The sequence below is a fragment of the Bison bison genome, unplaced genomic scaffold, assembly GCF_000754665.1.
Source record: "Bison bison bison isolate TAMUID 2011002044 unplaced genomic scaffold, Bison_UMD1.0 scf7180017864220, whole genome shotgun sequence".
Classification (NCBI taxonomy): domain Eukaryota; kingdom Metazoa; phylum Chordata; class Mammalia; order Artiodactyla; family Bovidae; genus Bison; species Bison bison.
In genome coordinates, this window is record NW_011494792.1 from 864,361 (window position 1) to 876,168 (window position 11,808).

An 11,808-nucleotide genomic window follows, 5' to 3' on the forward strand; every position below is an offset into this window, starting at 1 on the left:
TTGCCACCTATTCTTAATATCTTCTGCTTCTGTTACGTCCATACCATTTCTGTCCTTTATTGAGCCCATCTTTCCATGAAATGTTCCCTTGGTATCTCTAATTTTCTTGAAGAGATTTCTAGTCTTTACCATTCTGTTGTTTTCCTCTATTTCTTTGCATTGATCGCTGAGGAAGGCTTTCTTATCTCTCCTTTCTATTCTTTGGAACACTGCATTCAGATGCTTATATCTTTCCTTTTCTCCTTTGTTTTATGCTTCTTTTGTCTTCACAGCTATTTGTAAGGCCTCCCCAGACAATCATTTTGCTTTTTTGCATTTCTTTTCCATGGGGATGGTCTTGATTCCTGTCTCCTGTACAGTGTCATGAATCTCCATCCATAGTTCATCAGGCACTCTATCTGTCAGATTTAGTCCCTTAAATCTATTTCTCACTTCCACTGTATAATCATAAGGAATTAACTATTAGAAAGTGGAATAAAGAAAACAATCCCATTTACTATTGCATCAAAAAAAGATAAAACATGTAGAAATAAACTTAAGCAAGGTGTTGAAAGATTTTATGCAAAACCTTTAAGACATTGATTAGAGAAATTTAAAAAGAGTCAAAGATATGTAAAGTTAGGTTGTCTATTCAGAGTGTTTCTTGAGGTAGGATTTCTATTACTATAAACTTCTTTCTTGGAACTGCTTTTATTACATCCTATACGTTTTAGATCATCATGTTTTCATTGTTCTTTGCTTCTAGGAATGTTCTGATTTCCCTTATTTCTTCAGTAACCTGTTTATTATTTAGAAATGTGTTGTTTAATCTACATGTGTTTGTTTTCTTTAAATTTCTTTTCCATACAAATGATATCTAGTTCATAGTGCTGTGGTCAGAGAAAATGCTTGATATTATTTCAATTTCCTTAAATTTACTGAGGAAATTATTTAAGGAAATTATTTAAATTTCCTTAAGTTTTGATTTGTGACCCAAGACGAGGAAAATGTTCCATGTGCACTTGAGAAGAAAGTGTATTCTTCTGCATGTGAATGGAATGTGCTGAGATATCAATTAGGTTTGTTTGCTCTAATATTTCCTTTTGGGAAATATCCTTTTCCTTATTAACTTTCTGTTCTGTTGATCTGTCCACTGGTATAGGGGCGGTGTTAACATGCCTACTATTATTGTGTTTGGTCAATTTCTCCTTTTTTGTCAGTTAGTGTTTGCCTTATGTATTGAGGTGCTCTTATACTGGGTACATAAATAGTTAAAAATGTTATGTCTTTTCTTGGACTGATCCCTTGATCATTTGATCATTCTTTACTTCTTATAATAGTTTTGATTTTAAGGCCTATTTTTTCTGATATGAGAATTTCCAATCCGGCTTGATTTCCATTTGCATGGAATATCTTTTTCCATTCTCTTACTTTCAGTCTGTACGTGTCTCTAGGACTGAAGAGGGTCTCTTGTAGACAGCATATATATGGGTCTTATTTTTGTATCCATTCAGCCAGTCTGTGTCTTTTGGTAAGAATGGCAGAAGAGAATAGCAAATAAAACAACTGATAAAGGATTGCTTTCCAAACTACAAGCAGCTCAAACACCTCAGTCATCAAAAGCAAAGGCAAGAACTGCAAAAATAAACTAGTGAGATCACATCAAACTCAAAACCTTCTGCATAGTAAAAGAAGCCATCAGTAAAATGAAATGACAACCTATGGAGTGAAAAAACATATTTGCAAATCACATATTTGGTAAGGGCTTCGTATCCAAGAATATATAAGAGACTCATACAACTCAATATGAAAAGAAATCAAACAACCCAAATTATTAAATGGGCAAAGGAAGAGTAAATGTTCTGAAAAATCTGAAGAGTAGACTGTAGATGACAGACACTGTAAGTTTTTCCTTCCAAAACAGAAGCCTGTGTCTTCCTGGCATTACTTTCTTTATCTCCAATCACCTGTTTTGTGATTGCATTTCACAGTATACATCCTTCACTCAATAGCAATCACCTTACACTGACATATATGTGCTAAGAATACCCTAATAACTGTAAAAAACTAATAATTACATACTTAATATTGAGGCATCTAAAATCCAAAGTAATTTTTAGTATTTTCCACTCCATTGTTTTCTACATTCTATTTCAAAATTGAAACAACTAGTAAGGAAAAATGAGTAGGAGACCTCAACAATACATGATTAGAAAGTCATTTAAGAGAATTACTGGATTATAATTTAGGGGATGTATTATTACTAACACTATTATAATTTTATTCCTTTTACTTCTCAGGCAAACTAGGTTGATATTTATTTAAAATATTAATACCAACATACAGACACATAGTACTCAAGTTACAGTAGATTGAGAAAGACAAAGCTTATGAGGCAGGAAGTGAAATCACAGAAAATTAGCAATGGTATCAAAACAAGGGGAGTATTGCCTAGAAAGAAAGCAGAGTTCTCTAATTTTTTGGAGACAACACGAACAAGCCTGATGTGAGCCAACTAGCTTAAGCTGTATACCAGAAACTGCACCAGAAGGAAAATTAAGTTCATAAAATATGCTGATGCTAAACACCAAAATCCAGGCACTAAGAGAATAGGGTAGGTTTTATGTAGATACTGAAAACTACTCAGAAAAATAGACATGGAAACAAATACACTAATGAGCATCAGAAAGATCAAAGCACAAAAGGGTCTGAAAAATAAATTGTAAAGAGACTTAGTAGTCTGATCAAAAAAAATAAGAGAATCAAATTAGAAAAACAAAATATAAAGACTTGTGCACATGATAGAACCAGAGAATGCTCAGGAGAGAAAATTTCAGCCTTACTGAACCAGCAAACAGAAGCCTCCAGCATCAGGAACAAAAACCCTGGGCAGGACTCACGACTGTGCGCTTCTGGGAACAGACTCAGTTTCAAAGTTTGGGCACTACACCACCTAAAAGCGAAGGCAGACAAGGATTACAGCTTGCTATGACACTGAATCACAGACAATAGTGTTTGTTAGTTTACTTTTCTCATTCAACTATAAAGTTAATGAATCACTGCTGCTGCTGCTGCTAAGTTGCTTCAGTCATGTCCGATTCTGTGCGACCCCATAGATGGCAGCCACCAGGCTTCCCCGTCTCTGGGATTCTCCAGGCAAGAACACTTCCTTCTCCAATGCATGAAAGTGAAAAGTGAAAGTGAAGTTGCTCAGTCGCGTCTGACTGTTAGCGACCCCATGGACTGCAGCCTACCAGGCTCCTCCATCCATGGGATTTTCCAGGCAAAAGTACTGAAATGGGGTGCCATTGCCTTCTCTGAATGAATCACTAACCAATGATAATTGACACCATCAGTTTCCAGTCAGATCCTCTTTAGTCATACATTGGATATCTGAACCTGTTATATGATCCCCAATAACAGTTTCAATAATTAAATTTATTGATGTTTAATTGAAGGGGAATTGCTTTACAATACTGTACTGCTTTCGGCCAAACATCAGCATGAATCAGCCATGGGTATACCTATGTCCCCCTGCTCTTGAACCTCCTTCCCACCTGCCTTCCCACCCCACCCCTCGAAGTTATTACAGAAAAATTTGGAAGCCTTCACAAATTTGTGTGTCATCCTTGGGCAGGGGTCATGCTAATTTTCTAGGTATTATTGCAATTTTTTAATATATGTGCTACCAAAGCAAACACAGGGATAACATTTTAATAGAAAAAAAAAAGCATATAGTTAGTCATCTACCAACATATTTACCACCTCTTATAAAATCGAATTTTATAATGTCCAAGTTCTATGATGGAATTAAGCATATATTTATGCATAGCACATGTATACATGCACAGAAATATATGCACACAAATATGTTATACAAGCTATTATTCTCCTTGCCTGTCACAATAAGCTCTCTAGTTGATGAGAGAGATAGTCCCAAATTTCTCCAACTTATATGTCTTCTTTTTGAGAACCACTTCTTTTATTTTCATCACCTAATTTTAAATAACCATTTTATTCTTAGATACCATGCCCCTTTAAACTAAATAAGAACACAGAAAACCTAGTAAATGCTGATATCTTATCCTTAATTAAATTACCACTCTCCTGGGAAGTTGGAAAAAGAATCATGCTCAGATGTCATTCAGGAGGATAAATCTCTATTTTATCAGTTCTCTTGTTCAAACTCAATTCTTGCTCACTTTAGTCTTTAATTCTGCTTATTTACAAAGGATGGACAGGAAGAGTAATATTAAAACCATGCATTCCAGAGTCTATGGTTTTATGCGTCTGTTGGCCAAAGGTAGGGTGAAGAATAATTTCTGAAATATTATAATACATCACGGAAGCATGAAAGGTCTAGTTCTCCTATCAAAGAGAAGATGTTTGGAGATGGTTCAAAAACTAAGCTCTATGGGTTGTCAGGATGTACTCCACATCAGACAGAAAAACTTCGTCCCTAAAAAGTCCAAGTCAGGAAAGGGCAGGCCTTGTTTGCAGAGCCAATGACGTTGTCTTGGGTGCTGACCAGGTAATATTCTTGTGTTACCATTTGTAGGGATATTTGCTATTTTCCTGAAGAAACAAACGTAATTGGAAGATTAAAGATGCATAAAAGTAGAAGAGCTGTCAAGGTGTGTAGAAGAAAGGCTAGCCAGTTGTCAAAGACTTTAACAGTGAGTGTTTTACAGACAGAGCAGAACAAGTGGATAAAAACCAATGTTCTAGGGTCACTGCTGTTTTGCAGTCAAAGACAAAATATTTTTCTCTTTGAGCAGAGTCATCACAGCTCCTGACGTGGTCCCGGTTACACACATGCAGACTGAGAGCCACAGGCATGTGTGATGTGACATCAGGAAGTGAACAGATGAGTGTACTGGTGCCCAGTGACCTGCATCTGCTAATAATGGGACCTGGGGAAAATTATTTGCCCTCTCCAAGTCATCACATCTTCATTAACATAACTTGATGATCATAGTGAAGATTAAGGCTATCTCACAGGGTTCCTGTGAAACACAAATTTTAAGATGTTTTAAAGCTTTTGGGAAAGTATCAAAGACATGCATGGGGTTACGAAGGTGAGTGAGCAGATCCAAGGTACAGTATCCTTATTCTCTTATTATTCTCTCTGTACTCAACAGTAGTGATCAGTCAGTCATGTGTTTACTCTTACCCCAGCGTGATGGTAAACCACACAGATCAACTGGACTTTTCTTGTCATTTCAGTGTCTAAAATTCAAGCATTATCAATGTAGAGTGAAAAAATTACAAACTCCTAGATGGCCTCGCTGCCAGAGTCTGCAGAGTCCAAACACTAAACTGTCTTAAAAAAATGGCCTACACACTTTGGCTCAGAATTAAGTGCCAAATGTTTCTGGGAGCAATTCAAAAATACGGGGAGTAACCTATTTCTCCAACTATCTATCTGTGGAAATATCATCACCCATCTAAATTTACACAGAAGGTGCTCCTTCTTCCCCAACCCAGCTACTACAGCACCAACTCCTGCCCAGAGCAACAGGGGAAGAGGCTTCCCTCCACAGGATGGATTTGATAACCTCAGGTGACTAGATCATCTCAGAATGGCTCATGTTTTTATTTTAGCAAGGTCCTGCCTGCTCCATTTGCTGGTCATATCTAATCTGCTCCTGTGCCAAGGCAAATTATGCCCAATCTGCTGTCCTGACGTGTTTGACTTCCCCCTGGATTCCCTTACAGACCTGCTTATCGATGCTGCCAGGCTGTCCCATGACTTCCATAACCATTCCACCATAATGTTCAATGAGTTTGTAAGTACTGTGGTGGTGGTGGTTTAGTTGCTAAGTCATGTCCGACTCCTGCGACTCCATGGACTGTAGCCCACCAGGCTCCCAGAAGTTACCTTCGCATAAGTGACTGGGCTATACTATACTTTAAACAAGAAGGCTGCATCAGCCAAATTTCAAATAGCAGAGTCTCTAGGTCAAAGAAGCTGTCAGCTCATAAGATGTGGAAATCGAAGAAAGGATCAGTTTTGTGAAATCTCAGAAGTACAATAACTTTTTCAATTTCTATTCATTCATTTTCTTTTGTAAATTTTCAAAGTAAATTATTTTGTATTTATCAGCCAAGAATGCCATAAAAGAACACAATAGACTCAGTGGAATCAACAACAGAAATTTATTTCCTTACAGTTCTGGGGGCTAGAAGTCCCAGATCAGGGCACCAGGAAGGTGAGGTTTTGGTAAGAATTCTTTCCTCCCAGGCTGGATTCTCCATGCATCCTCACACAGGGTGGGGGGTGGGGAAGAGAGATAGAGGAAAAGACACAGAGACACAGAGAAAATTCTCTGGTGTTTCACTTCATGAAGACACTAAACTTATTGGATCAGTGTTCCACCTTAAGGGCTGATTTAACCTTAATGGGCTTCTCTGGTGGCTCAGATGGTAAAGAATCTGTCTGCAATGTAGAGACCTGGGTTCTATCCCTGGGTCTGGAAGATTACCTGGAGAAGGCAATGGCAAGCCACGCCAGTATTCTTGCCTGAGAAATCCCATGGACAGAGGAGTCTGGTGGGCTACAGTCCATTTCAAAACACAGCACTTTGGCAGTTAGGGCTCTAACACATGAAGTTGAAGAACACAGATCCAGTCCACAATACTACCTGACACAAAGCACTTTCAGGTGGGACTGGGGGAAAGGAAGCGTGTTGATTTTCTGGTCCTTCAGTGTCTCTCTGGGCTTTCTTCTCCAGGCTCAGAGTAAATAGCCAATAAATGAGAACTGCTCTGCAGTGAACTGGGTGGATGGAACGTGTTAAACAAAGCTGAATCCTGGTCACAGAAATGAATACTGGTAGTTTTTTCATGCTACAAGTTATTGTTTTAAGATTTGCAGTGAATAGCTTTAGAGCTACAGTAGAAGGGGAGTTTACAATTGGAAATCACTATTCTTCTAAGGAAGGTATTTGAAAGTTGTGTGTTAATTCTTTTAGGTCAATCAAGGAGCACACAGTAGAGTAGACAGCTAATAAAAAGTGGTGCTAAAGGTTTCTACTAAATTCACGTAGTTCTTTTTACTCACTATTTTTGCTTCATCCTCCATTTTTGACTGTCTATTTTTTTTTCCAACTCTTCCAACTCTTGAAATGTTCATAACTTTCGCTAAAGATTAGTTTTTCTCTATCAATGTGTTAGCTAGATTTTTCTACTCCTATTCTTCTTAGTCTATTGCTCAGTATTTCCTATAACTTTATGCCATGTTTTTCTGGTGTGCCATTTTGTCACCATAAACAGCATTGTATTCTGCACCTGGGATGAACTCTAAGCTTCTTGGTGTGCGGATCAGAGATAAGTCAGAGTCATAACGTTTAACTCCTTATAAGGCAATATATTGGCTCTAACCCACAGTAAACAGGAGATTAAATGGTTAAATACAGGTTCATGCATGCATTCTAAGTCACTTCAGTTGTGTTCAACTCTTTGCAACACTACTGAATGTAGCCCAACAGGCTCCTCTGTCCATAGCATTCGCCAGGCAAGAATACTGGAGTATGCTAATATACCCTTTTGCAAGGGATGCTCCTCACCTAGGGATCAAACCTGAGTCTTCTTACATCTCCTGCATTGGCAGGAATGTTCTTTACCACTACTGTCACCTGGGAAGCACCAAGTATTGGTGCAAAAGTGCTATATTTTGTTCAAATACTAAAAAATTAAAAAAAAAGATAATAAAATAGAGAAGGGAAAAGGTTGAACTTATAAAAGTTAGATGTAAAATCATTTTTGTAGAGACAATGTATAGAAAAAGTAGGAAAAGAATGACTTTCAAATTTTGTGATGCCCACCCCCCCCATCAAAAAAATTACACGTCTATCACACATGTTAATGTTCTGGTAATGGGTTCATCTACTGAATGTCCAACAACCCTAACTAACTGCCTGATCACTTTCAGGATGAAAAATATGCCCAGGGCAAACTGTACTATATCAATGCCACCAAGAGCTGTTATACAAATTCCCTCTATACTCCCTAAGAAAGAGAAAAAGCCAAACAGATGAACATGAGTCTTTCACCTGGGTTTTTCACCAGATCAAATGAGACAATATATAGCTTACCAGGCTTCAGATTATTAGAGGGAATGGTAACTGTACATGCAGACAAAGGTGGAGGAACGGTAAGCAATTGAAGAGAAATTATATTATGCAGTTGATGAAGCATGAGCGAAATCAAGGGATGACTAAAGATCTGTAGTAGAAAAATAAATAACATATCTATAAATCGTCCATGCAGACAACTTTAGTTCAACCAATGCATTAGACACAGGATTGCAGCTATTATACTGTACAAAAACAGGAAATGAATGGGAAAAATATAAGTAAAATGTAAGATTGCAAAATGCATGAATATGTAAGAAATACACCCCAGTTTTGAGTACTCCCTGTTACGAGTGACTCATACCTGGGAGTCCTATACTGCACCACCCGAGCCACCGCGTCTGCCTTTCAAGGCTCTCCTGATTCTGCTTCTACTTCTCTGACACCTCCTTCATTCGTCATTCTCAATGACTCTTCTGTCACGTTTTATTTTTAATTTGTAAGTCTCCCCCACAATGGCCGATATAACATTGCTTTACTTCTCATGGCTGCAACAATTGCCTCTGTTCTGAGGACAACACAGTTTACATATCAAGCATCAGTCATTTATGGCAGCTACAAGTTTTCATCATTATGATATCTCCTTTCTGATTATTTGCATTATTCTTCATCCTAACATTATTTAAAATATATTCACATGCATCCCCCCTTAAAATACTATCTTCTCTCTCTACAACTTTCTTAATGATACCAGCATTCTTTTCCTCTGTTAAGCTCATTAATAATGAGGATGATCAAGTAAAGGAAAAAGGTCAAGGAAGAAGAGGAGGAAGGATTTTTCAATAAGCTTAAATTTAAAATTTATTGAAGGTTACTACATGGCCATACATTTTACTCAGCACTTTATGTGCATTACTATATTTAATCCTATTCAGTTCTCTGTTCTTTACCAGTAAAACAGTTCATGGCTGTAAAGAAATCAAGCATATTAACTAGAGATCTTCAGCCCCTGGGATTTTCAGGCTCAATTCTGCTAATAGTAGTGAACTAGGGGGGACCCTCCACTGTGAATCGCACTGATGCTGTTACTAAAGACAACACTGTGCCATTTTCTGCCCGGACACATGTCAACAAAACAACTGTTCTGATATCAGCAGGGGGCTGGTGTGGGATCAGCTGAGGAGAGAAGCCTGTTTAGGAGTGTCATGTCTTCTTCCTTGTCTCTTTGTTGTAATATCATAAAGCAATTACTGATCTACAATCAATATGAAGGACTCATCTGATTCATTAATACGAATGAATCACTGGGTGACAATGATGTGGGCACAGGTGGAATCCCTCTTTCCTGGGTCAAGCACTGCAGCACATACTGACTTGTCACAAAAACTTAGATTCTCTCAGGCAAATATACAAAGATAAAAGTACTCACTGAGTGGTGGTAGAATTTCAGAGGAAAAAGAAAATTCTTCATGTTATAAATTAGAACTCATCAGAAGAATTAGTTCCTAAAATAACCTATATTTTTGATAATTCTGTGAAATGTTAACTAATAGCTTACATTTTATACTTTTGCAACTTTTACTACCTTCAAAAATCTCTGCATACACATAGGAATAACCAAAAGTTCTTTAGGTCAGCTGCTCTGAGCAAAGATCACATGTTACCAAAACCACTGAATTATGATTATTTTAATGAGACCATTTCTTATGGTTGCTTAGAATGAAGACCTTAGTAAGTGGATACTCATGTTACTCTACTCCTGGCATAGACCTCTGTATCATCTGTCATGATACTGCAGAGTATGAAAGAAGTCTCAGATGCTATCCTATCAAGTGCCAGAGAGAATGTGAAAAAAGTACAAGAACTGCAAGCATTCATAGAGAGGCATATCAGCCAGGTCAGCATCCTGCAGAGGTATTTCTTGCTTTGTTCATGAATGAAAGAGGTGACCTCTGTAATGCATAAGGAGTTTGGAATTATCTCATTTGGTAAGAAAAAGATTCATGACTTCTATATTCTAGACTGCTACTACATAAAGCAGGAACCTAGTCATTCATAGTGCTAAATTCTACTGTAAAGGAATCAGAATTTCACTGCAATTTTTGACATGGGCAGCCTTCCCTGCATTGCACACAATTTCACCAAAAGCTTGCCTCTCCTGGGCACAGGTAGCTGAAATATTTTCAAGAGTAAGAGAACTGGAAAACAGAAATTCCAAGATCAGCATTTTCTTCAAGTATCACAGGATATCTGCTATTGAAGTTCCACTTGTCTTCTTTCTCTGTCCTCTTCAAATCAAAGGATGAGAGTGGGAAGGAAGAAAAGAGAAAGTTAAACTTGAGTTATGTTTCTACATTTTAGATTCCTAATAGTTTTCTCATAGGCTGGCTTCAAAATCCATACATATTGGTATGTCTTCCCCAAATCTTAATTTGATAAATAGAAGCAGAAAAGGTAAGCAAATCCTAATAAAACACATAAGAAGTCATTATCTTTTGGGTATTCAGATTATTTTTCCAGTAAGGTGGAAGATGTAAAGGCTTGCATTTACTGGTCAGACTCCCATCCCTGATGTCCAGAGATGATGTGTGTCATTCTGCATTTGATAACCTGTTCAAATGCCTGAGCAGGGATTCACATAAACTTGACATTTACACCAAGATTCTGGCATGTCGAGTCCTCAAAATGTGCTAAATCCACATCCATCCCTTCCAGCTTTGAGGTGGTCATAATGATCTATCCCATAGCAAGCTTCTTGAAATTTACAGCTTTTTAATGCAGGCTCTGTGAAATGGGTCTCCTCTTAAAAAAATAAACACAGACTCTGTAGAGATGTCAAAAGCTAAGAGGGCAACTTGTTAACATTTCTTATCTTCATTTAATAGAAAATCAAAAGAAAATCCACCCCTACAATTGAGAGAATGAAGCTCCTATTAAAATTATTCACAAATAGCAGAAGCTGGCATTACAAAGAAGACCATAAAGAGATTCCATAAGAATCACAGCCAATTATTGGGTCACGTTATTAGAATCAAAGTACTAGACAATTGTTCATGGTTCTGGTCATGCTACCAAGAAGACTGAATTCTCAGGATTCTTTATGAAAGCCAGCCACGACTTTCAGCCAACTATCACAGTGTTACACCAGACAAGATAAGTGCTTTGCACTTTTGTGTAAAAAGCATGAGGCTTACTGAACTGTCTAAAGATTGTTAGGATGCTGTCTTAGTCCTTCTGGGTTGCTATAACAAAATATCACAGGCTTAAAAACAACGCAAATGGATTTCCACAGCGTGGTCATGCAGGGTCCATTCTGGTCACACACTTCTTACTGTATCCTCACACAGGGGTGAGCTCAGGATCTCTGTGCATCTCTTATATGTAAAAGCACTCATCTCATTGAGGAGACTCCATCCTTACAACTCCATCACCTCACAAAGGCCCCACCTAGGGTTACCATAACCATGAGAATCAGGATTTCATCATATGAAATTTCTGGGGGACACAAAGGCTGAGACCATAGCAGATACAAAGGTGAACTGGCTCATCCTCCTGCAGTGGCTGTCGTCACCCACACTCCACTGCATCCTCATTTGCTGCATCACCTTGCAGCCATTCCATACATTCTATCACTCTGGGTTTCACAAGTCCAGGTCAGTCAGGTGTCAGCTCCATCACATATTCAGCCTATTCAATGTCTCCCTCTCCCCTGCTGAGGCCCAGGGGACCTACCGGGAAACGTAGATGTCTCCAT

General features: G+C 38.1%; 1 pseudogene; it reads left to right on the forward strand.

Moving 5' to 3' along the window:
* LOC104992635 overlaps positions 1–10,748 on the forward strand; it is a 14,678-nt pseudogene extending 3,930 nt beyond the window's left edge.
* Positions 10,749–11,808: the final 1,060 nt, after the last annotated feature.